The sequence below is a fragment of the Macaca nemestrina genome, chromosome 8, assembly GCF_043159975.1.
Source record: "Macaca nemestrina isolate mMacNem1 chromosome 8, mMacNem.hap1, whole genome shotgun sequence".
Taxonomy (NCBI): domain Eukaryota; kingdom Metazoa; phylum Chordata; class Mammalia; order Primates; family Cercopithecidae; genus Macaca; species Macaca nemestrina.
Genome location: NC_092132.1, coordinates 83,537,244 through 83,561,313, shown reverse-complemented (window position 1 = coordinate 83,561,313; position 24,070 = coordinate 83,537,244). Strand labels below are relative to the sequence as shown.

Here is a 24,070-nt window from a genome sequence, read left to right as displayed (position 1 = left end):
CAATGAGATAAAATCTGAAATAGCAGCTTTCATTTGTGTCATCACCTGATTAAGTTTAGGACAATTCACTGTCGTTCTCAAAAACTCATTTATCTTTGGTGTACTGCACTGGAAAATTAAATGGAAATGAGATAAAATACCACCCTGGTATTATTGAAGTTTTAATGATGTCCCTATCCCTGTGATTTTTCTGGGAATGTGAGAGTTTTTGTTGTACTTTTAGTGGGAATGAGAATTCCAAGGGCTTCCACTTGACCTTTTCTACCACAATACCTATTGATGAAGGATCAATGCAGGAATTCTGACACTTTTTACAGATACTCTTTCAAAATATATGACACAATGGGGTTTAACTGCAGAGTTCGTCCCAAAGAGTACCCAGTCTCCCGCTTATTCAAGGGCCTCTTTGTTTATGAATTAATTAAAGCCTAAGGATTGAATGAGGACTACAATTCTCTATTGTGGTTGCTGTAGACTGAATTCTGCTCCTCAGATCGGATTTTTTTTTTTTTAATACAAATAAAGCAGGACCTTATTGGGCTGCTTGTCTCTGTTGGCTCCAAAAAATCCCTGTTCAATCAACTGTGATGGATATTACTCTGCTCAGACCGTGTGATTACCATGTGGCCAGCTGGTTCTTATTAGCATTACCATGTCCACTTTGCTTTTACTTAAATGCTGCTACTTGACTTTTGATAGCCTGAAGTTCTTGAGTTTATTTATTTATTTATTTATTTATTTATTTATTTATTTTTGAGACAGGGTTTCACTTTGTTGCCTAGGCTGGAATGCAGTGGCATGATCATGGCTCACTGTAGCCTCAACCTTCCGGGCTCAAGCAGCCTTCCCTGCTCAGCTTCCCGAGTGGCAGGGACTACAGATGTGCACCACCATGCCTGGCTATTTAATTTATGTATTTATTAGAGATGCGGTTGCGCTATGTTGCCCAGCTGGTCTCAAACTCTTGGACTCAAGCGATCCTCTCATCTCAGTCTCCGAAAGTGCTAGGATTACAGATGTGAACCACTTCACCCGGCTTTCTATACTCTTCATGTCAGCAGGAATGCAGACACCCAAAGCCTTACCCTAAAAAGAACTTGATTTGGGGGGGCCATGGGTGATAATTTAATTAGTTTTATAGCTACTTTGTAAAGTCCTGCATTCCCACCTGCGGTTATTATTGAGAATTTCATTGCCTCTGCTTTACCTTAGACAGGTGACAAGATTCAAATTCTCCCTATTCCCTTTGGAGCCTGTTACCTACCCTTCACTTTTCGGAAATAATTTCTGTATCAGGTAGGATTTTTGGATGCAATTAGCAAAAATAATCTCTTAGCAAAAAGAGGGATATATCAGAATGTTATTGGAGCTTGCAAAATTGATGGGGGCTAGACCATGGGCTTAACGGGCATGCTGGGATCAGGAAGTTCAGAGGACCAGGCAGGAGAGGTGACAGTGTTTTAAGACAGGGGCAGGGCAGCCAGAGTCCACTGTGGTTCACAGTGTGAGAAGTAGGTCTACTCTTAGAAGTGATTATTCTTAGTATGTATTTACTTCTTTTGATCCTGTCAGACTTCCAAACACAAACAGACTTCTCAGCAAACAAACTTAAATGTACATATATCTTTCAAAATATTTGAAGAGTTTAATTAAAAGTCATTTTCACTACCTCTAAAAAGAGTTTTTATATTCAAAATATCCATCCTAATAGACAAACGTACAAGAGAGGAAAGATGTTAAAAATTTTCGCATTTCCAAGCATGAATGTCTTTGGATCATTTATCAAAGTTCTCAAAGAAAGAATTGCATGTAATTGAGATAATAGATACATAGACATATGATAAACAATCAACCTGAACATTCATGGTTCAACATATCCTAGAATACCCGAGAGACAACATCTTGGTTCAGAATTAGATAAATTAATTAGGACAAATGTTCTTATTAATTCAGAAACAAAATGGGTTATTTGAAGATTTAAAATCAGACAAACACTTTTGGAAAAACATCTATGAGCTGACTGAACTTGGCATCCAATGAAGAGGATAAATATTTGAATTAAGAGTGTTTTCAGAATTCAGATTGTGATGGCCCAGTGTGGTGGCTTATGCCTATAATTGCAGCACTTTGGGAGGCTGAGGCAGGTGGATCACCTGAGGTCAGGAATTCAAAACCAGCCTGGCCAACATGGTGAAACCCCATCTCTACTAAAAATACAAAAAATTAGCTGAGCATGGTGGCGCATGCCTGTAATCCCAGCTACTCAGGAGACTGAGGCAGGAGAATTGCTTGAACCTGGAAGGCAGAGGTTGCAGTGAGCAGAGATAGCGCCATTGCACTCCAGCCTGGGCAACAAGAGCAAAACTCCATCTTAAAAATAAATAAATAAATAAATAAATAAAATAGGAATTCAGATTGTGGCAATTAAATGGAGAATTAAATGGAGGATGGTATGAAGTACAAAAAGGCAAAGAGACTGAAAGTCATAGATGCTACTTATCTTATGGGAAAAAAATAAACAAAAACCCTAAACAAACAAACATTCAAGAACAATAGGCTTCATTTTCTTTTTCTATTTTTGGAACCATGGAAAAAATAGAGCCTAGTGGTTGATAACTTCACGTGGTGTGATGGTCCATGTAAACCCTCAGAGGGCTTCCAATTGCAAAAAGAGATTATCCACAAGCAGAGAAAATGGTGAAGAAAACTTAATTGGCTGAATTGTAAAGATCCCTCTCTCTAAAAGGAAAGCCTTAGGTCAGGTGCAGTGGCTTGCATCTGTAATCCTAGCACTTGGGAGGCAGAGGGAGGAGGATAGCTTGAAGCTAAGAGTTTGAGATCAGCCTGGGCAACATAGAGAGTCCGTGTCTTTACTAAATAATAGTAATAATCTGGATGTGGTGACAGGTGCATGTAGTCTCAGCTACACGGAAGGCTGAGGAAGGGGGATAGCTGAAGCTCAGGAATTCAAAGCTGCAGTGAGTTATGTTAACACCACCGTGATCATAGCTGTTGCCCAGGTAGACGTTTAAGCTGTCTTAAACCTCAGCTTCCTCTAACCTGGGCTACAGAAGGAGACACTGTCTTAAAAAAAAAAAAAAAAAGAACAAAAAAAGGACAGCCTTGTAAACTGTAGTTGGGGCAGACAATTACTGAGTGATTGATTGCTTCAGTCATCATAAGGGAAGCAAAAATGTTTGATTTGGATTGGGCTAAGAAAGAAAGAATTCTGTGCCTGTCTCTGTCTCTTTCACTTTGCTTAGGTAGCGTCTATTTGTCCTCAAAGCCTCAGGAAGGGGAGACCACCTGTTTCTTGCTCCCAGCGGATGGTCATGGTCGACAAGGCTGTTGATCCTGGTGACGGCGGTGATGCTGCCCAGAGTGGTAGTTGGGTAGTGCTGGAAGGATTTTAAAACCCAAAGATTACTTTCACATACTTGTAGAACAGATTTGAGGCCAGTGTAGCCAGAGAGAAAGAAGTGGTTCCCACAAAACAATTCAGATGGTGTTCCATAGCCCTGAAAAGTCTTCCTCAGATTTACCCTCTATCAAAAGCAGAAGCTGAATTTGAAAATATCTGTTTCATTCTCTATGTATGTTTCTGTGCTAACTATATAATTTACTGGAGGTGAATTATTTTATTTTGGAACACATTTTTTCTTTCTTTCTTGTTTGGAATGAAACAAAATGTCATTTCTCAAACTGCCATGTTTTTCCTTTGGGATTTTTAGATTCCACACTTACTTGCTGTGGACACTAGGGGTCAGCAAAGAATAGATGTATTTTCCACTAGCGCTCAAACTTAAGCTGCTGCTGTCTTAGTCTGTGTAAAGATTCAAAAAAGGCCGGCGCGGTGGCTCACGCCTGTAATCCCAGCACTTTGGGAGGCCGAGGCGGGCGTGATCGCCTGAGGTCAGGAGTTCGAGACAAATCTGGTCAACATGGTGAAACCCCATCTCTACATACAAAAATTAGCTGGGCGTGTTGGCGTGTGCCTGTAATCTCAGCTACTCGGGAGGCTGAGGCAGGAGAATAGCTAGAACCTGGGAGGTGGAGGTTGCAGTGAGCCGAGGTTGCATCATTGCTCTCCAGCCCTGGGAGACAAGAGCGAAATTCCATCTCAAAAAAAAAAAAAAAAAAAAAATTCAAAAGACAAGCCATGGTATCATGCACTATGGATATTTAGGTATCTGTTTTCGATGGAGTCTTTTGAATGATCATTTTTATTGCTTTAACCTACATTCACTATTTGTTCACAATGAAACATCTTTCCTAAAAGCTTAAAAATTAAAGTTTTGAATAACATACTTTTAATACTTATTTCAAACGTTTTCCTGATAATATCACACAATACAAATAATCTTTTGAGGAAAGTTTAAATATAAAATTCACAATCGAATGAATGATAATTAGTAATCTGTATTCTTTTAGCCTAAATAGGCAATGCACCTTTTCTTATGCTTACTGTCCCAGTTCCTTTCTCATCCCTTCTTCTCTTTTCATATTACTTAATAATAAAAATTGTAAGTACAAGAATAGCAATGATGACTTCCTACAGTCTCAGAAAACCCTTGAAAATCAAATAAAAATAAATTATAACATGGTAGAATTAACAAACTTCTTGCTGGATTTTAGTATCCAGGTTGTGGCACACTTATCAGGATGTATTTTATGAATTGCACGTTGTTAATAAGTTCGGCTTCCTTACTTATTCCAGTGTGCCATATGCATACACACACACAGGAATAAACAAACACTGTGTTAAATTCCTCATTGTTCCATTGCTAGCCAAGGTGAGTTAATCCATTGCCAGTTAAATTAACTACTTGGAAATAGCAGCAGGAAAAATATTCAAAATAAGTAAAAGTACAAAGAAGAACAACTTTTAAAAAATGAAACTAAAGTTGAAACTATTCCAAAGAAAAATGGGGAGGTTTCATATTCCTGTGACCTCCTGTAACCAATGAGGTTAACATGGGTCAAGTTCACATGAAAAGAATTTCTCTGCAGATAAAATGTACTTCTTACCTTATAAGAAAATAACTTCAAGACTGAATAAAAAAATTAAAAGCATCTTTTTCCCTTTAAAAAGTATGTATATTTTTTCTTCATTCAATTTTATTAGTTTATACGTTTCTAGAGAGCAGTCACTAAATTGTTTTATGTTTTGCTTAACATGACACTCCACACATATAGATCCTTAAGAAGACTGCACTCCTCTAAAAGAGAGGATTAATAAAGGAAATATTCTTGAATTTCCAATTACATCTATTGCCCAGTGTAGTCAATCATTTTCACATTACAGAGTCTTTGCTTGCGGAATCATTTGATAAAGAAGTGTCAAGTCACAGTGCAGAGGGAAGATGTCCTAATGAGGTTCCTGGCGTTGAGATAGTCTGAGCCCAGGGGAGTTCTCCCTGTCAGTCATCTCCAGCTTGCTCTGACCAGGCACTTTGTGGGCTGCAGCCCAGCTCACCCATTGCGGAGAGGCCATATGCTCTCACCGCCAGACAGTTCGGATCAATTGACCTTTAATGGTTTTTATTGTTTATGCTGCCCTTTAAAGTAGCCATCATCTTTTTTTAAACCTCTAGTTCTGAGGATTTCTCCAGACCTAGACAGATAGAATGCTTCTTTGTCTAGGAAAGAAAGTGAAGACTCCTCTCAGGGTTTAAGAGGTGGGGATAAAAGTCCTGGGGTGGAGAAAATCTTGGGGCTAAGAACAGGGCACACATTTCTTCCTCTTTCTTTTACTTTTTTCTTTCTTTCCTTTTTTTTTTTTTTTGGAGACAGGGTTTCACTTTGTCGCCCAGGCTGGAGTGCAGTGGTGGTGTGATTTTGGCTCACTCCAACCTCTACCTCCTTAGCCCAAGCAATCCTCCCACTTCAGCCTCCCGAATTAGCAGGCCACCATGCCTGGCTAATTTTGTTTATTTTGTTGTAGAGATAAGGACTCACTATATTGCCCAGGCTGGTTTTGAACTCCTGGGCTCAAGCAATCCTCCCACCTCAGCCTCCCAAGTTTTGGAATTATAGGCGTGAGCCACTACACCCAGCCTTCAACCCTCTTTCTGATGCTGCTGATAGGGAAGAAAAAAACTCTCCATAATTCTGCTTTTGGACAGACCTCTGTCTTTTTTTTTTTATCCTAATGGCAAGGTCATAATTCTAAAGTAAAAGAAAAAAAAGTACGTGTGTATATGTGTGTATGTGTATATGCCAGCCAGGGACATGTTTTTTAGCACATTCTCCATCCATACTTGTTATCCTCCCTCCTCAATATGATAACAAGTGAGGAGCTTTTATTTTACTCTTGTCCCTCAACAGTCCCTTTACCATGACCTCTGAGTCTTGAGGGCCATGCTCTTCTCCTTAAATCTATGGGGGCCTATGGCCACTGAGCTGCAGTAAAGAAGAACTCCAGCTTGCAGGGAGGCAGAAATCAGAACAAAGTGCTACTTAGAATTGTTCTTCTTTGCACCGTCCATAGTTAATCTTTAGCAACCTAAAACACATCAAGTGGGAATGTTCACCTCAGTCCTTTCTTTATTTTATTAAATTTTTGAGACAGAGTCTCACTCTGTTGCCCAGGCTGGAGTGCAGTGGCACGATCTCGGCTCACTGGAGTCTCGAAGTGCTGGGATTACAGGCATGAGCCACTATGCCCCGCCAGTGCTGTCTTTCATATAAGTAAATATATGACAAGGGGGGACAGCAAGTGTCATAAATTCTGATCTCATTTCTGGTCTTAAACCTCAGCTTCCCTCAGAGAAAAATGAACTGGCCGGGCGCAGTGGCTCAAGCCTGTAATTCCAGCACTTTGGGAGGCTGAGGCAGGTGGATCACCTGAGGTCAGGAGTTCGAGACCAGCCTGCCCAACATGGCGAAAGCCCGTCTCTACTAAACATACGAAAAATTAGCTGGGTGTGGCAGTAGGCGTCTGTAATCCCAGCTACTAGGGAGGCGGAGGCAGGAGAATTGCTGGAACCTGGGAGGAGGAGGTTGCAGTGAGCTGAGATGTGCCACTGCACTCCAGCCTGGGCGACAAGAGTGAAACTCCATCTAAAAAAACAAAACAAAAAAAAAGAAAAAAGAAGAATGAACTAACTTTTCCTTCCTTCCCTCCCTCCCTCCATCTTTCTTTCTTTCTTTCTTTCCACCAGTTTTGTGGAAGAAGACAATTTTTCCATGGACGGGGGAACAGGAGGGGATGGTTATTTTCTGCAACTAAGACAGTCCCACCTGGGGGTGATGGGAGACAGTGACAGATCATCAGGCATTAGACTCTCATAAGGAGCCCACGACCTAGATCCCACGCATGCGCTGTTCACAATAGGGTTCCTATGCAAATAGGGTTCCTATGCAAATCTAACACTGCCGCTGATCTGACAGGAGGCAGAGCTCAGGTGGCAAATGTGCACGATGGGGAGCAACTGTAAATACAGATGAAACGTCACTCCCTTGCCCACCTCTCACCTCCTGTTCACTCCCTGGCCCACCTCTCACCTCCTGTTCGCTCCCTGGCCCACCTCTCACCTCTGGCTGTATAGCCTGGTGCCTAACAGGCCACGGACCAGTCAGTATCCATCCACCACCAAGGGGTTGGAGATCCCTTGTTTAGAGTAGATAATTCCTAAGTTCCTTTCCGTTTCTCCAAGCCTCCTTTTCTTTCTTTCATTTCTTTCTTTCTTTCTTTCTTTCTTTCTTTCTTTCTTTCTTTCTTTCTTTCTTTCTTTCTTTCTTTCTTTCTTTCTTTTCCTTTCTTTCTGATTTCTTTTCTTTCTTTCTTTCCTTCTTTCTTTCTTTCCATCTTTCTTTCTCTCTCTCTTTCTCTTTCTTTCCTTCTTTCCCTCTCTCTTTCTTTCTTTCTCTCTCTTTCTTTCTTTCTTTCTTTCTTTCTTTCTTTCTTTCTTTCTTTCTTTCTTTCTTTCTTTCTTTCTTTCTTCCTTCCTTCCTTCCTTCCTTCCTTCCTTCCTTCCTTCCTTCCTTCCTTTCCTTTCTTTCTAAGTGATTTCTTTTCTTTCTTTCTTTCCTTCTTTCTTTCTCTCTTTCTCTCTTTCTTTCCTTCTTTCCCCCTTCCTTCCTTCCTTCCTTCCTTCCTTCCTTCCTTCCTTCCTTCCTTCCTTCCTTCCTTCCTTCCTTCCTTTCTTTCTTTCTTTCTTTCTTTCTTTCTTTCTTTCTTTCTTTCTTTCTTTCTTTCTTTCTTTCTTTCTTTCTTTCTTTCTTTCTTTCTCGTCTTTCCCTCCCTGCCTGCCTCCCTCCCTCCCTCCCTCCCTCCCTCCCTCCCTCCCTCCCTCCCTTCCTTCCTTCCTTCCTTCCTTCCTTCCTTCCTTCCTTCCTTCCTTCCTTCCTTCCTTCCTTCCTTCCTTCCTTCCTTCCTCTTTCTTCTTGATGTCTTTGCAAAGTAAAGCTAATAGCACTCAGTGTATAGGTCTGAGTGTCCCAGTGTATGAATGTCTAAGATATTATATCTTCTACTCATTTCATTCTGAGGGCATCCTTCATTGAAAATCTCTTTCCTTCTGTCCACTCTCCCAAATTCCCTTCTCCATTGAGCACAGTTTTCATTCTGCCCCTTAGCTTAATCCTCCCTCCCCCAATTACTCCCTTTGTAAGTTCTTAGAGACCCCGAAGTTATTGTTGGTACTTATTTCACTGGCCTGTCAAGTGTGGGGACTGCACATAATAAATACACCCCAGTCAGGTAGGCACCTTCAATTAAAACTTCATCTTTCGTGCTAGCCAGTCCCACTTCAATAGCATCTCTTAAACAACAATCACATATCACACCTTCCAGGGCTTTCTAAAACAGGTAACAGATGCTGCTAAGACCTGGCAGGCTCCCAGAGTGTAGCTGTCAGTGGCCAAAATTTAGTTGCAAAGGTCCTGATATTCTTGGGTTCAACAAAAATTTCCCTCCAGATGCTTAGATTTTAGAAAATAAATCCCCTCTGTTCTAAAGCTTTAGGTTTCTTTGCTCTCTACTATGAGGTAAAAATATGGTGGAGGTAAGCAGGCTTGGCTATTGTAGTGGGTTGAGTAGTGGTCCCCAGAAAGATATATCTAAGCCCTAACCTGCCATCTCTATGAATGTTATCTTATTTGGAAGTAGGATCTTTGAAGACATAATTAGGTTAAGAATCTCAAGATGAGATTATCTTGGATTCAAGGTGGACCCTAAATCCAATGGCATGTATTATTATAAGAAGAGGAGCAGAAAGAAGGACACACAGGAGAGACCATGTGAAGTCAGTGGCAGAGATTGGAGTGAGGAGTCTATAAGTCACGCTATTCAAAGGCTCACCGACAACCACCAGAAGAAGCTAGGAGAGTATGGAGGAGATCCTCCCTTAGAGCTTCCAGAAGGAACCAAACCTGCTAACATCCGATTTTTGAGTTTTGGCCTGCAGAACTATGAGATAATAAATTTTTGTCATTTTAAACCACTTAGTTTGTGATAATGTGTTGTGGCAGCCCTAGAAAAGTAATAAAGCTATCGTAATTTCAATTAATGAGGAGATTTTCCTTCTTTTGTACCAGCTATGACCCTGACAATGGGTATAGTTGTTTCTGTAGCCCAGAGTACTAAGATTGTTATTACTAAGATTGTTATTATTAAGATTGTTATGCATTACCAATGTCCTTTCCATGCCCAGTCTGGATAGGAAGGATTGCTTTTGTCTGGGACCACTCTTCTTGAGATAGTGGTGTGACTCTTAGTGGCACATGTGTAACCAAATTCATCAGTTAAATTTGGACATGGCAAATTTTACAAACTGATCCGTACTGTTATTTGTGTGCACATTTTATTGGTGTAAATTGATTTTAGCTCTTTGAACAACAATATTACATATTTTGTCCTCCCCTGCCCTGCTTATAGGCCCTGATGTGGTGTCTTTCAGAGAGCCAGGGCTCAGTGGGGTGTGAGATGCCAAATGACCAAACTCTCCAGGGTTCAGCAGCATGATTATAAAAAGAAGAATGCTTTCAAAGAATTCAAAAAGGCAGGGATAGAAAAGTAAGCAAGGAGGTTAAATTTACGTCCCATGTTAAATCCCCTAGTGATCCCTTTAGGAAGGTGGAATCGAAGATGAAAGTGAGATGTAAAGATGAGCATTGTCACTTCTGCTTTGCTGCTCCTCCCTCTGCTTCCTCAGTTTCTCTGACTTGTCTTCAGCTATCATCTCAGGCCTGGCTCTATTTCTTAGCTAATCCTGAGACCCATCTCTTTTATCCCACTTTCCTGTCCTTATACCTCTCTGCTTCCTCCTTCAAAATCCTTGCCTCCAAATTAAGTTGAGATCTAAAGCCTGATCGAGGAGTAGTCTTTTCCAGAACATAGACTTGTTCTCTCTCTGCAACAGTCACATAAGTGGGTGCACCAGCATTGACTTATGTAGGCCCAGTCTCAGCCTCCACCCCATCCTTCCAATGGTCTTCATTTAGAGAAGTGGCATCTGCACAGGCCTCTGACTGGTCTCGTTTAGAGGCTCATCTTGAGTTCTTATGCACTCATTTACTGCCTTAGTTCCTTGTTCAACCCTTCAGCAGTCCTCACTTCATCCTGTTCCTACGCTCCAACCAGACTTGGATACCTAGAACCTTAGGGCAATAACACCTGTTCACCTGGGTCCCTGTCTACTGGTAGCTACTTGGTTGGAAGTCCTAAAGCTGACAAACTCTAGAAATGGAACTGGGAATCTTGGGGCCCTTTGGACACCTAGAGACTTGATCTTGCCTGCACCAGGGCCAGCCTTTAAGGCCAAGTTAGCTCTCTTCAGACTATCTCCAACTCCAAAAATGGAAGATCTGTGGAGGCCTGGGTTCCTCTTCTCTATGATAGCACTGTGTGTTTGGGCACCCTTCTTATATGTTATCAAAGCATCCCCAAGTTATAATAAGCATTTAAATATTGAAAAGGGTAAAACAGAATGATAAGACAAAGATAAAAAGTGGTTCAGGTACTGACTTATTGGGCTGTGGAACTAAGCAGGTGGTGCTTACTGTGAACATTTTGAATAATAAATAGGAAAGGTTAATCGTTAGTTAATACCCCACTGAAAATAAAAAGAAGTAAGGCTTAATAGCTGTGGTCAAATACCACTATTCAATAAGAAATGCTAAAGACAATATGGAAGTGTGGTTTTAGGACATAAAAGGGGGGTGTACATTATTCTTGGCTCACTCACCCTTTGTGTGGGTGGTGTTAAAAGAAAACAATGCCAAATGAAATCTAAAGGGAATTGGCATTATAAAGCATCACCAGGTGCACTCTACTTATCCTCACAGAAACTCTAACCAACAAGTGTATGAGGAAAGCAAGTTTGCAATGGCCTTGCAAAATAAGAACTCAGTATTAAAGTCTTCAGAGAAAGGATGCTATGAAAAGATTTATATTAATAAATCCAAGAAGATCAGTAAAAAAGTGTAGAGAAGGAAAAGCCTTCTTCAGCTCCACTATTCTAAGTTTAGGAACCAAACACAGCTGTTTGAGAGGGTCTTTGGGCTAAGGTAGGGAATAATTTTGTTGGGAAGTGAGAAGCCTTTATAATGGGAATGTCTTAACAGGGCTTAGTACTGCTTAGCATATTTACAAGACTCAAAATTGTCTGGTTTACCTTTACCAACACTATCTTCAGATATTTATGAACCTCTTGTTAAAATCATGGTTCAGTAATGGGAATTGCTTGAGGGACTAAATCCCAATGGAAGGCTGTCATACTTAAGATGGAAAATTAGCATGGAAGGTATAGTCTTGGAGATCAAGAAGTTAAAGAGATGTGAGAGAAATTACTCTGAAGAAAATAAATAGAAAACAGAATGAGACAGATTGTCTTGCAAAATACTGGAGGGAAGGGAAATTGGTAGAAAATTTTCTAGTCAGTTATTTTGTAAAATACATAGAATCTTAAAAAAAAACCCATTTCACCTAGTAATTCTATTTTTCCCAATTCCATTTTCCCTACATATCTATTTTTCTTAATATAATATAATTCGAACCATTATTTAACTAAAAACAATACAGCTAAATATCATCTTTCACTGTACTGTTTTAATAAAAATCACCAAAAATAAGAGGTACTAGAGGGCATAATGCTTGCACAAATAAACATTCATGGTGTTACAATAATTATGTAGGAAACAAAACTTTGGAAATGTTTAGATATTGGTTGTTGTCCCTAAGTGGTGTGTCCTTAAGTGGAGATTTGAAACATTTAGATTTGGTTTATTTTAATACTGAACAAAATTAAATCAACCAGCTAGTAAAGGATGGCCAGGTCTTGTACATTTTCTAGCTCGCAGTATTTCCATTCACAATGTGAATGGTGCCTATATCAATTAGGGTTCAACCAGAGAAATAGAACCAGTGGGAGATATATATTAACAGATTTATTGCAAACGACTGGTTTACACATTGTGGGGTTGGATGGACAAGTCTGAAGTCTGTAGGGTATGCCCTCAGGAAGGGCAGGCTGGACTTCTTGGGCATGAATTGAATGGCTGTCCACTGGCAGAATTTCTTCTCCTTCTGGAAAGCCTCAACTCTGCCCTGAAGGCCTTTCAAACACATTTAGTCAGCCCAACCCAAGTTTTCTACACTTGATCTTAGCTAAAAGGCTGAGAAGCAATCTACCCTGGTTTTCTAAGTCAAGTTTGCATGCGTAAAGTCAACTGACTATGGACTTTTATCACATCTACAAAATTCTTCAGTGACAGAAACACTCTAGATTAAGTTTGATTGAATAACTAGTGATTAACACAAAAACTGTCCATCACAGTTCACTATGGGTCAATTTGGCATTTAAACACATGTCCTTAGTTTATACATAATCTCCAAATACAGACAATAACACGAACATACTTCTGCCGTCTATGGCAAAACTATCCCATATACAACCAAAAACATGCTAACCCTTTCCCCAGAAAAGGATGCAAAGTCCTCGGGTGATGTTCACTCTTCTGTAATATAAAGTTAGTTATCATTCATACGTCTTATGTTAGGTAACAAGTGAATAAGAGGAAAGAAAGCAAATATAATTTAGTTCACAACAACTAAACACATATTTAATTCAAAACAAACATCCACAAAAAATAAGGAAAATACTCATAACTATTATAGTCTTCATTTATACAGCTGATTATATGGTCCTAGCTGGTGTTGATAACTATGCTATATTTTCCCACACCCATTCAATACTCCCTTTGCCCTCAACAAGCATCTTAGCTGGTCATGGTTTTGTGCCAGAGGGGGTGACTCTACCTTCATTCCTAAAGGGTTTGGGAGATTAGAAATCTTACCTAAATTGACTTTTGTACTTTTCCGTGGACATTAACTACAAGACATTCTAGTACTATGAGATTCCCTAAGGAATCTCTTGTGTTCTATAGATATTCTTCATTACCCCCATTGTGTACTAGAAGCCTATTTTTTCCTTGGTCATCATGGCCAAACTGTGATAAATATAGTAACCTCATTCTTTTACTGTTCTTTCAGAGGCATGAAGAATCCAAACTGTTTGTGTGGCAGTCTCAACTTGTAGTTCAGTGGGATCATGTTTTGTCTCCTGGTAGAACCATTTATTCCTTAAAAACTGGAATCTCTAGACCAGCAAAACTGAAGGTCTTAGAGATGTTTTAGAAAATTGCTGGTAGTAAGTGGAACCACTCCCATTTCCCTGCCTTGAATTTTGGTTATTTGAATTATGACTACGGTATTAATAGCAGTATATATTGAACACTAATTTAGAGTACATACAGCATCCTGGAGGATGCCCCAGTCCTTGCCCTAGTTTTTCAATTTATTTCCACCCAACTATTACTGTAACTGAGTCTTCACCATGTTATTTCATCATTCTATCAAGCTAGCTGCTTCAGAATGGCAGGGAATATGATGGTGGACAAGTCATTCTGTAAGCTCATAGTTTTGGTAGAAACATTGCATTCAGGAAAGGCAAATCCATATCCAGACTAATTGCCTATTTCTTTAAAAAAAAACCACCACCTATATCATGGTGGAAGTGGTCCAATGTAATTAAGTTGCTACTAGGTTACATGGATGATTACCTTAACAAATGGGTCCATATAAAGCACTCAGGATTGGTCTCTCCTGCTGGTAGACTGGGCACTGCAAAGTGGCCATAGCAAGGTTGGCCTTAGTGAGCAGACATATTGCTGAGCCCATGCATAGGTAAGCCCATGTATAACTGTCACCAATGGGTAATGAAAAGAAGGGCTGGGAAATGAAGCTGACTGGTATTGACGAGATGGATCATTCTATTCACTTGATTAATAAAACCCTCCTGTAGTGAAGCAACCTGTGATGAGTCTTCACATAAGACATAGATATCTTCAGATTTGGTGCCCACTAGAGGGTCTCCATCCACATACCTCAGCAATTTCCCAACCATGTTTTTTCCAAGCCCCTGATATTTCAGCCAACCCATTGGCTATTGCCTATGAATTAATGTAGTCTTAAACTTCTGGCTATTTCTCCTTCTAAGTAAATAAACAACTGGGTACACTGCTCAAATTTCTGCCCACTGGGATGGTTTTCCTTTTCCATTGTCCTTCAGGAATGTCCCGGAATGGGCTATAGTGCTTCAGCCATCCACTTTTGGGTAGTGTCTGCATATTGTGCAGAACCATCTCTAAACCAAGCTCAAGTTTTGTCTTCCTCAGTCAACTAGTTGTAGGGAACTTGTTATGAGGCCATATGCGCAGACTGGGAGACACAGTAAGTAATGCAGCAAGAATTGGGGTCATGAACATTTGGCTCACTTCCTGATGAAACTTACTTGTGCCTCCAGGGCCTGCTGAAGCCCAATTTTATATATAGGACTTCCACATACGATAATGGAATATTTTTGTGCATGCCCAACTTTATGGCTTGTAGAACAGACAACATCCAATATGTGATAGAAAGCTCTGGTCATATGGTTACTTGGTTGGACATAGCTAAGTGTTCAGATTTTATTTAGGCTTAGGAGCAAGCCAAAAACTGTTTCTCAAAAGGAGAGCAGTAATACACAGAGGATTTCAGGGCTTTGTTCCAAAATATGAGGCATCCACTGTATTTCACCCATAAGTGTGTGCAAAAGTCTTCAAACAGCATCTCTTTCTGCTGCTGACACATCAAACACCATTGCATCTACTGAATCATATGATCCAAGTGGCAGAGCAGTTTGCACAGCTAACTGGACCTGTTTCAGAGCCTTTTCTTTTTCTACACCTCAGTTAAAACTAGCAGTTTTTCAAGTCACTCAGTAAATGCTGGAGTACCATACCCAAATAAAGAATATGTTGTCTCCAAAATTTAAAGAGGCCTTATAAGCACTGTGCTTCTTTGTAGCTTGTAGACTTGTGCTCATGCAGACTTGTAGGAGAAACCAGATGAAACAACTTATCCTTCACCTTAGAAGGGATATCCTGACATGCTCTACACCACTGGACCCCTAGAAATTTCACTGAGGTAGAAGGCTGTGGCATTTTTCTAGATTTATTTTTCATCCTTGGACATGCAATTGTCTTACAAATATGCCTAGAGTAGTTGCTATTTCCTGCTTTGCAGGTCCAATCACCATAATTACTTGTCTGTAATAGGCCAATGTGATATCTTGTAGAAGGGAAAGGGAATCAAAGTCCCTGTGGACTACATTTTAGCTGAATTAATTTATATGGATGAAATATAAGTCTGGAGGGTTAATATACCCTAGAGGCAGAATAGTGCAGGTTTATTGGTGGACTTTCCAGCTAAACAAACTGCTTCTTCTTGTCTATCAGATATCAAGAGAAAACCATTTGACAGATCGATGACTGCACACCAGGTACCAAGGGATGTGTTAATTTGCTCAAGCAATTAAATCACATCAGAGACAGCAACTGCAATTTAAGTCTACTTGATTCTGTTTCTGGATAATCTACTGTTATTCTCCAAGATCCATCTGTTTTCCACATAGGCAAATAGCCAGGTTGAGTAAGGGTGCGGTGGGAATTGTTACCTCTGCATCTTGATGATGGCATTAATGTTTGCAGTCCATCCAGAAATATGGTATTGGTTTTAATTTGCTATTTTTCAAAGTAGAGGCAGTTCTATTGGCTTCCTCTTGGTATTTTCTTACTATAATAGCTCTCACTTTAGAGCTCAGTAAACCAATGTGGGAATTCTGCCAGTTGCTGACTATTTCTATTCAGTTATTTGAGAAGTAACTGCAGGATGAGTTTGCCGACCCACTGGGTCACTATAAGATGGATCTAAGCTAAAACTCCATTGATCACCTGACCTCCATAAGTTCTTACACTGACTGGTGGACAAACCCATGTTTTGTTTCCAGAAATTAGTATTAATTCACAGCTGGTGTTCAGTAACCCTCCAAAAGTTTCATCATTTCCTTTTCCTCATTGCACAGTCATCTTGATAACAGGTCATGAGTTCCTTTGTGGAAGACTGAGAGAGAAAGATTAACAATAGAAAGTTTTAACTGTGTAGCGGGCGTTCTTCTCAAAAGGACCCAGCCTCCCTTTCATTCAAGGAGTTCTGGGTCTATAAACTGGCTCAAGTTGGGAAACTTGTTGAGGAACTTAGTCTGTCTGTTTTGGTGATTCATGCTAGACTTCTGTTCACTAGATACAGATCTCTTCTGCTAATATAGATCAAGTACTAATTTATAGAGTGCCCATGTATTCCTTTTCTTTTCCTTTGCGTTTTGGTGAGATGAAGTCTCACTCTGTGGTCCAGGCTGTAGTGCAGTGATGCTGCCCTGGCTCATTGCAACTGTCACCTTCCAGGTTCAAGCTATTCTCCTGCCTCAGCCTCCTGAGTAGCTGGAATTACAGGTGACCACCACTATACCTGGAACATTTTTATATTTTTAGTAGACATGGGGTTTCGCCATGTTGGCCAGACTGGTTTCAAACTCCTGACCTCAAGTGATCCACCCGCCTTGGCCTCCCAAAGTGGTTGGATTACAGGTGTGAGCCTCTGTGCCTAGCCCTATTCCTTTCCTAGGGACATCCAAGATGTCCAAGAAAACCCCATGGGTCTTGGTGAATCAGAATTTTTTACTACTACCTTGGCTCTGCTATCCTTCACAGTAGCCACATCCACCTTGTCTGAGGCAATGAAGAGTCACCACTTGGCCCCTGCCACCCTGAGATACTGTTATACCCATTACACTTAGAGATCCCTTTTTTTTGGGGGGGGGAAGGGGCAGGCGGGGGATGGAGTCTTGCTCTGTCACCTAGTCTGGAGTGAAGTGGTGCAATCTCAGCTCACTGCAACCTCTGCCTCCTGGGTTCAAGAGATTCTCCTTCATCAGCCCCCTGAGGAGTGGGGATTATAGGCACCTGCCACCACACCTGGCTAATTTTTGTATTTTTAGTAGAGACGGGGTTTCACCATGTTGGCCAGGCTGGTCTCAAACTCCTGACCTCAAGTGATCTGCCCACCTCACCTCCCAAAGTGCTGATATTACATGTGTGAACCACTGCTCCAGCCTGAGATCCCATTTTGATGATGTCAGTTCCCACTGTACTTTCTGACCTGAAGAGAGACAAGAAAGCTCCTCAAGGAGGCTGGGACATCCTCCAAAAATCTATTTCTCAAAGTTGTGGTGAAAATTGTGTCTTATGGACCCTATCAAGTTAGTTGAGCAGATCTTTCTTACATGATCTTTCAAACATTTCCACTTTTCTTAAGTCTTTGGATACCTTATTATATAGTGTTACAAGACAGTTCTAACATTCAGCATTATTTGGCATAGGCCACCTTCAGGTTCATGTTTCTGTGAACCCACCAATCAAACCAAGCCTTTTCTAAACACTCAAGCTAACCCAAATATTTGATTAGTGGTTCATATCAAGGAATTTAGCCAGATTCAACCTTATATTTCTTCCCCAGTCTTACATTCTTACAATGCATTCCCACATGAATTCCCCGGTTTTCTGTCTGTATATATATTGGAAACATTGTGCAGTTCTTTGCTCATATGGCACAACTCACAGATTACACTTTCTACCTCACCCTTGGGGACCTGCTGGGGTTGAGTCTAATTATAGGTCTAGAAGCAAAGAGGAGTACTGGCAGCGGGTCCTAAGGAGAATCAGCAGTATCTTTCAAGGTAGTTACCTCAGGGGAAGCCATTACAGTTTCTTCAGGCTAATCTCCTCAGGCAGGGGTAGAAAGGCTGCTTCTACTGACAAAGAAGACTCAGCTCCATTGTGATCTACCCATATGTCCCCCTTCAAACTTTCAGGGTCCCCTTCCTTCCCAATCGAAGCTCTCTGCTTAACAAAAGACACCCTGCAATGTTGAGAATCTAATTTGCATTTTAATTTAGCCACTCACAGGGTTAGACTCTGAATTTGGTTTTCAGAAATTCTTGCCCCTGGGCTACAGATGATAAAGGTTTCTTTCAGGGCAGACAAAGAAGCTTTCAGATTATTTATGTAGAGATTGAACTGAGAATTTGAAACTCTGAGCTTATCTTATTCTTTCCCCACGTTCTTTAGTACAATTAGGAATAACTAGCCAAACACATTGTACTCTTTGGTTTTACTAAAATGTTCTAAGGTAGAAACTACATGGTAACCCAAATCTCACCTTTCATAGGTATTTGATTAAGAGTATCCAGTGGCTATATTTTGTATATCTCTATTGTTACACTGTGACATGAACTACCAATGCCCTTTTTACCACTGGAATAGATCCATAGGTCTCTTTAAATCTAATTATATTAAGGAACCAATTTCAGAAACCCCTGAACCAATGCAGAAAATTCACCCATAAGGTTATAGTCCTCTAGAACCTCTTCCAGTATCAAAATCTGTATCAGTTAGGATTCTCCAGAGAAACATACATGGTAGGAGATGTATATTAACATATTCATTACCAGTAATTGGCTTATATGATTGTGGGGGCTGGCTGGTCAAGCCAATTGCATTTGTCCATTCTCATGCTGCTATCAGGACATACCCAAGATTGGGTAATTTATCAAGGAAAGTGGTTTAATTGACTCACAGTTCCCTGGGGCTGGAGAGGCCTCAGGAAACTTACAGTCATGGCAGCAGTGGAAGCAAACACTTCCTTCTTCACAAGGTGGCAGGAGAGAGAAGAATGAGAACTGAGCAAAGGGGAAAGCCCCTTATAAAACCATCAGATCTTGCGAGAACTCACTATCACGAGACCAGGATGGGGAAAACCTCCCCCATGATTCAGTTATTTTCACCCGGTCCCTCCCATGACATGTGGGGATTATTGGAACTGCAATTCAAGATGAGATTTGGGTGGGAACACAGCCAAACCATATTACCAATGTCCTCTAAAATCTGTAGGGAAAGCCACTGGGAAAGGCAGACTGGAACTGCTGGGCATTAGTTGAGCCTGTTGTCTACAGGCAGAATTTCTTCTCTGTCTGAAAGTCTCAGCACTGCTCTTAGGGCCTTTTAACACAATGAATCAGGCTACCCAGGTTTTCTAAGTCAAGCTCACTTACAGAAAGGCAAATTAATATGAACTTTCATCATGTCTATTAATTGCTTTTACAGAACATCCAGATGGGTGTTTGATTGAATAGCTGAGGTTTTAGCCTAATCAAGTTGACAAGTAAAACTTACCATAGTAGTGCTCATTAGAAATGGTGCTGCCTGAACTCATGAAAGGTGTCTGACCATCCTTCTGTCATATCCTGATAATACTGATGAGAAAACTGGGAATCTAAGAGAATGTAAGGACAGTGATGGTGACATATTGAACCTAAGGTGATACTACATGATCCCTGTTTCTGGCATTATACTCTTATTGCACCCTCCTCTTCAGTGTATGTAGGACCTGTGACTTATATCTAACCAATAGAATATGACAAAGGTAATAGCATTATATGATGTCATAAAAGACTCCATATTACCAGCTGACTCAGTCTAGAATCTTGGTGTGCTCACAGGCTTTGAAGAACAAGCTGCCACAAATCCTATAGCTATAAGGAAATGAACTCTACTAACCTGAGTGAGCTTAAAACTAGATCCTACCCCAGTCAAGCCTGCAGGTGAGAATTCAATCCTGGCTGGCACCTGGATTGCAGCTTACAGAGGACCCAGATAAGGCCATGTCTGGACTTTAAATCCACAGGAACTGTGAGGTAACCAGTGTGTGCTATTTTAAGCTATTAAGTTGTGGTGATTTGTTACACAGCAGTAGAAAGCTAATACTGTGGAGTTTGAATCCTGTCCTGCCTAGTCCCATGCCTTGTCCTTTCTCTGTTAAGCTATATGGTTCCAAGTAGAGTCCAACTATACTGTACTGCTTTAGATGAAGGGACTCAGGGTCAGATGCAGGCAATCAAGGACACAGGGTTTGTTATCCGCAGAGTGCTGAACTGGAAATTCTCTTCCACTGAAAATTTAAGGAAACTAAATGAGGGGTTTATGAAAAACTTGAAAGCAGGAGTTAAAGTGGTTCTGCAGAAGCAGTTGCTGTTAATGGTGTTAAAAATGACCAGAAGGCAGAGAAGGCAGAGAAAGATCGAGATAAATGATCTTGTTTCACAGCATAGAGACCTTTGGAAAACGAGAAAAGGATAGTTTCTATGGCCTAAAGGGAGATAAGTTAGATTATATCAGGGAGAAAATGATGAGGTGTTCAGTTTAATGTTTATAAGAATGCAGACATTTGAAATCTTAGGAAACTGTTATTGGAGACTTAATATGGCTTTTACTTGTAAATCATATCTTTTTATAAAACAGTATATTAGAAAATACGATGGCAATTATGACTACATAAATTCTTTTCGTTTAACTGAAGCCCATGGGGATATCACACAATTGTGAAAAAGAAAGTGACCTGTTCTTCATAAGAAATCCCTAATAGCCCAGAACAAAACTTACTCTTCCTCACGTGTAAATTTCCAGGATTAGATAGGAAACATAAGCAGCAGAGATATGGGGTTAGGGATCTGGGAACACCTGTCAGATGGGCACTGGGTCCCACAGGGGTTCTTGTCATTTAGTGCAGACACACTATCATTATTTCAGCAGTGTGGGAAGACCTGTTCTAACTTGGAGCATCCGGGAGGGGGGTGTGGAAACCACCACTCTTAGGACCAGAAAAACCAGTATCAGACTCCAAGTGAACCACTGGTACAAACTCGGAAAGATGGTAGCCATTGAAAAAAATTGTTATCTTGATGTCAATGGCAAAACAGTGAGGGTATTTACCTTTTAAACTTTCTTCAAATAGGTAACTTTCATGTTCTTCTTGACATGGGCTAAAACTTACCCAGTGGACATTTTATTAAAAACTAACGGCAATGACCTAGGCTGGGCGTGGTGGCTCACGCCTGTAATCCCAGCACTTTGGGAGGCAGAGGAGGGTGGATCGCCTGAGGTCAGGAGTTCAAGACACACCTGGCCAACATAGTGAAACCCCATCTCTACTAAAAAATATTAAAAAATTAGCTGGGTGTGGTGGTGGGAACCTGTAATCCCAGCTACTAGGGAGGCTGAGGCAGGAAAATCGCTTGAACTCAGGAGGTCGAGGTTGCACTGAGCCAAGATCATGTCATTGCACTCCAGCCTGGGCAACAACAGTAAAACTCCATCTCAAAATCAAACAAACAAACAAAGAAAAAACTAACGGCCTAATCCTAATGTTTTCAAAATGGGCAGAGTTGTCTCATCAATAGAAATGGTTTATAGGATTTAAAAGTAAATGGAAAAGTATTAGGTGTCAATGTGTCCAAGAATAAGAAAGGAAGGTTAATTGTACATTCAGGGGGAATCTAGTAGAAGAGAACCTAGAAAGTTTAATTGAAGCAGCCTTTTTTTTTTTTTTTTTTTTTTTTAAAAAAGAAATGATAGCTTAGCCAAAGTGATGATAAACATTTAGATTTTTCTTTTGTTTTAGTTTCAGGGGTACTTGTGCAAATTTGCTATACTGAAGCAACTTTTATCCTCTAGTAACCTATGGCTATGAGTCTAGTTTTGTGAATTATTTTAAGTGCTGCATCACTGATACTGTTAATGGCACAGTGTGTGGAAAAGCACAGACATTGATAACTTTGTGTTGAAATAGGATTCTGAATAGTTGGGTAGGAAATACAAAGAAGTCTTTGAAATACTTTAAACAACTTATTTCATTTATGTTTTTCTTTTTAATATATGCATAAAAGTACTATATGATAAAAGTCTATGTCTAGTTAAACTTAAATGATACATTTCAATAAATATAATTAAAATTTCAAAATAATAAGGAAATGTTATTGTTGAATTCATAACTATTTTTCTTCTTAGTAGTACAGAATATAATGTTACCCCTGTAAATAGGTTACATCTTCAATTTGATGATCAAATAAGTTCAGTACTTAGGATTTTTCTTAACATTAAGCAACAGAAATCTTTTTGTAGGAAGCAAACTAAGGTCCAGGAGATTCGCTTGTGTCTTCTTACAGAGAACTGTTTGATATAGGCAACCAGGACCATATGAGAGGCTGGAAAAGTATCTATCAGTACTACTTATCTATAGTAAAGACTTTTTAAAGCTCATTTTTGATTGCACAACCTAAATAACCATACATGGCTGGGCCTGGGAAAGGCAGAAAGGCAGATGAGTGAGTATTTGCCTGAACTGAGTGATATAGGGCACAGTGCACTTGTAGGAGGAGGAGGGGGATTGAATGAAAACCAGAGGGCAGTTGTTAAGGCAAGTAGAATGCTGAGGTTTATTCAGCAGCATCTCTCATAAGGTCATGATCAAATTTTATCCAACTCACTGGTCAATATCCTACTATTATAACAGGGATTCTATGGACACTTTGGGTGGTGACATCTTCATGGAATTGCTGACGTCTCACTCTAATTTTTGCAACTGGGTCACCTGGCGCTCACTTGCAGTTCCTTCCAAATGTAGACTCTAGTTCTTACCTGGTTCAGAATGCGTAGGACAATGACTAGGGCTCAGAGAAAATGTCTTGCTGTCAATCCCATATAGACCTTGGTGCAATTTTATTGTTTTTGCCTGGTACTCTATTTCTTGCTTCTTAAATCTCAAGTAGATCCCTTAACTGGGTTCCTAAGACCAAAAGACAGTGTTTTTCACCTACTACATAGATGCTGCAAATATTTTCTCTCAGTTTGCCATCACTTACATATTTCTGATACACAAAATATATATTTAAATATCATTTAATTTTTAACATAATTATACGTAACATAGAATACATATAAGATATAAAAACCACATATTTATGTAATTAAATATATTGTTATTATCTTTTATCACATCTAGATTTGATAAATGAATAGAGCCTTTCCTTATCCCTGCTGGATTATGGAAGAACGCTTCCATATGTTCTTCTAGTACTTACATGGTTTCATTTTTAACATTTATTTCTCAGGTCAGTTGGAATTTCTTATTTTGTATGGTGCAAGTTAAGGATCCAATTTTATCTTTTTTTCAAATGTCTTTGTTTTTGCTTGTTTTAGAGTCAGGCTCTCTCTCACCCGGGCTGGTGTGCAGTAACATAATCATAGCTCACTGCAGCCTTGAACTCTGGGGGCTCAACTGACCCTCCTACCTCAGCCTCCTGAACTGTTAGGACTATAGTTGTATACCACCATGCCAAACTAACTTTTTTGTTTGTTTGTTTTTTGTAGAGATGGGGAAGGCTGTTGGCGGGGAAAGGTCTTGCTATATTGCCCAGGCTGGTCTCGAACTCCTGGGCTCAAGGGATCCTCCTGTCTAAGGCTCCCAAAATGCTGAGATTATAGACATGAAGTACTGCCCCTGTCCTCAAATGGCTGTTTTTGAATTTTTTGCCACAGTAATGTAAGACACCATCATCATCATACATTACATTTTCATTTTTTCTTGGATCAGTTCCTAGACTCTGTATTCAATTCCACTGGCCTGTCAGTCTATTGAGGTGCTAGCACCACATCACCACATTGCCTTAGTTATAGAGGCTTCAAAGTCTATTTTCGTATCTGGTAGGATTTCATTTTCTTATAGTTTTTCTTCTTCAATGTCATAACTATTCTAGCATTTTATTTTTTCTATTGATTTTAGTATTGACTGGTCTAG

At 40.1% G+C, this 24,070-nt stretch overlaps 2 long non-coding RNA genes across 22 annotated transcripts in view; one reads left to right on the top strand and one right to left on the bottom strand.

Annotated features, from left to right (window-relative positions):
- The window catches only part of LOC139355835 (uncharacterized), a 33,689-nt gene extending 13,865 nt beyond the window's left edge, over positions 1-19,824 (bottom strand). For 2 of the 3 annotated variants that reach the window (XR_011606996.1, XR_011606994.1), the window contains exons 1-2: positions 19,612-19,824; positions 3,307-3,398 (exon numbers count right to left, since the gene is read on the bottom strand). This is a non-coding gene — a long non-coding RNA (uncharacterized lncRNA). The remainder of the gene's footprint in view (positions 1-3,306; positions 3,399-19,611) is intronic. The other variant, XR_011606995.1, reaches the window with a different exon arrangement.
- An 88-nt stretch (positions 19,825-19,912) lies between these two features.
- The window catches only part of LOC105482226 (uncharacterized), a 159,371-nt gene continuing 155,213 nt past the window's right edge, over positions 19,913-24,070 (top strand). For all 19 annotated transcript variants that reach the window (XR_011606984.1, XR_011606983.1, XR_011606978.1 and 16 more), the window contains exon 1: positions 19,913-20,132. This is a non-coding gene — a long non-coding RNA (uncharacterized lncRNA). The remainder of the gene's footprint in view (positions 20,133-24,070) is intronic.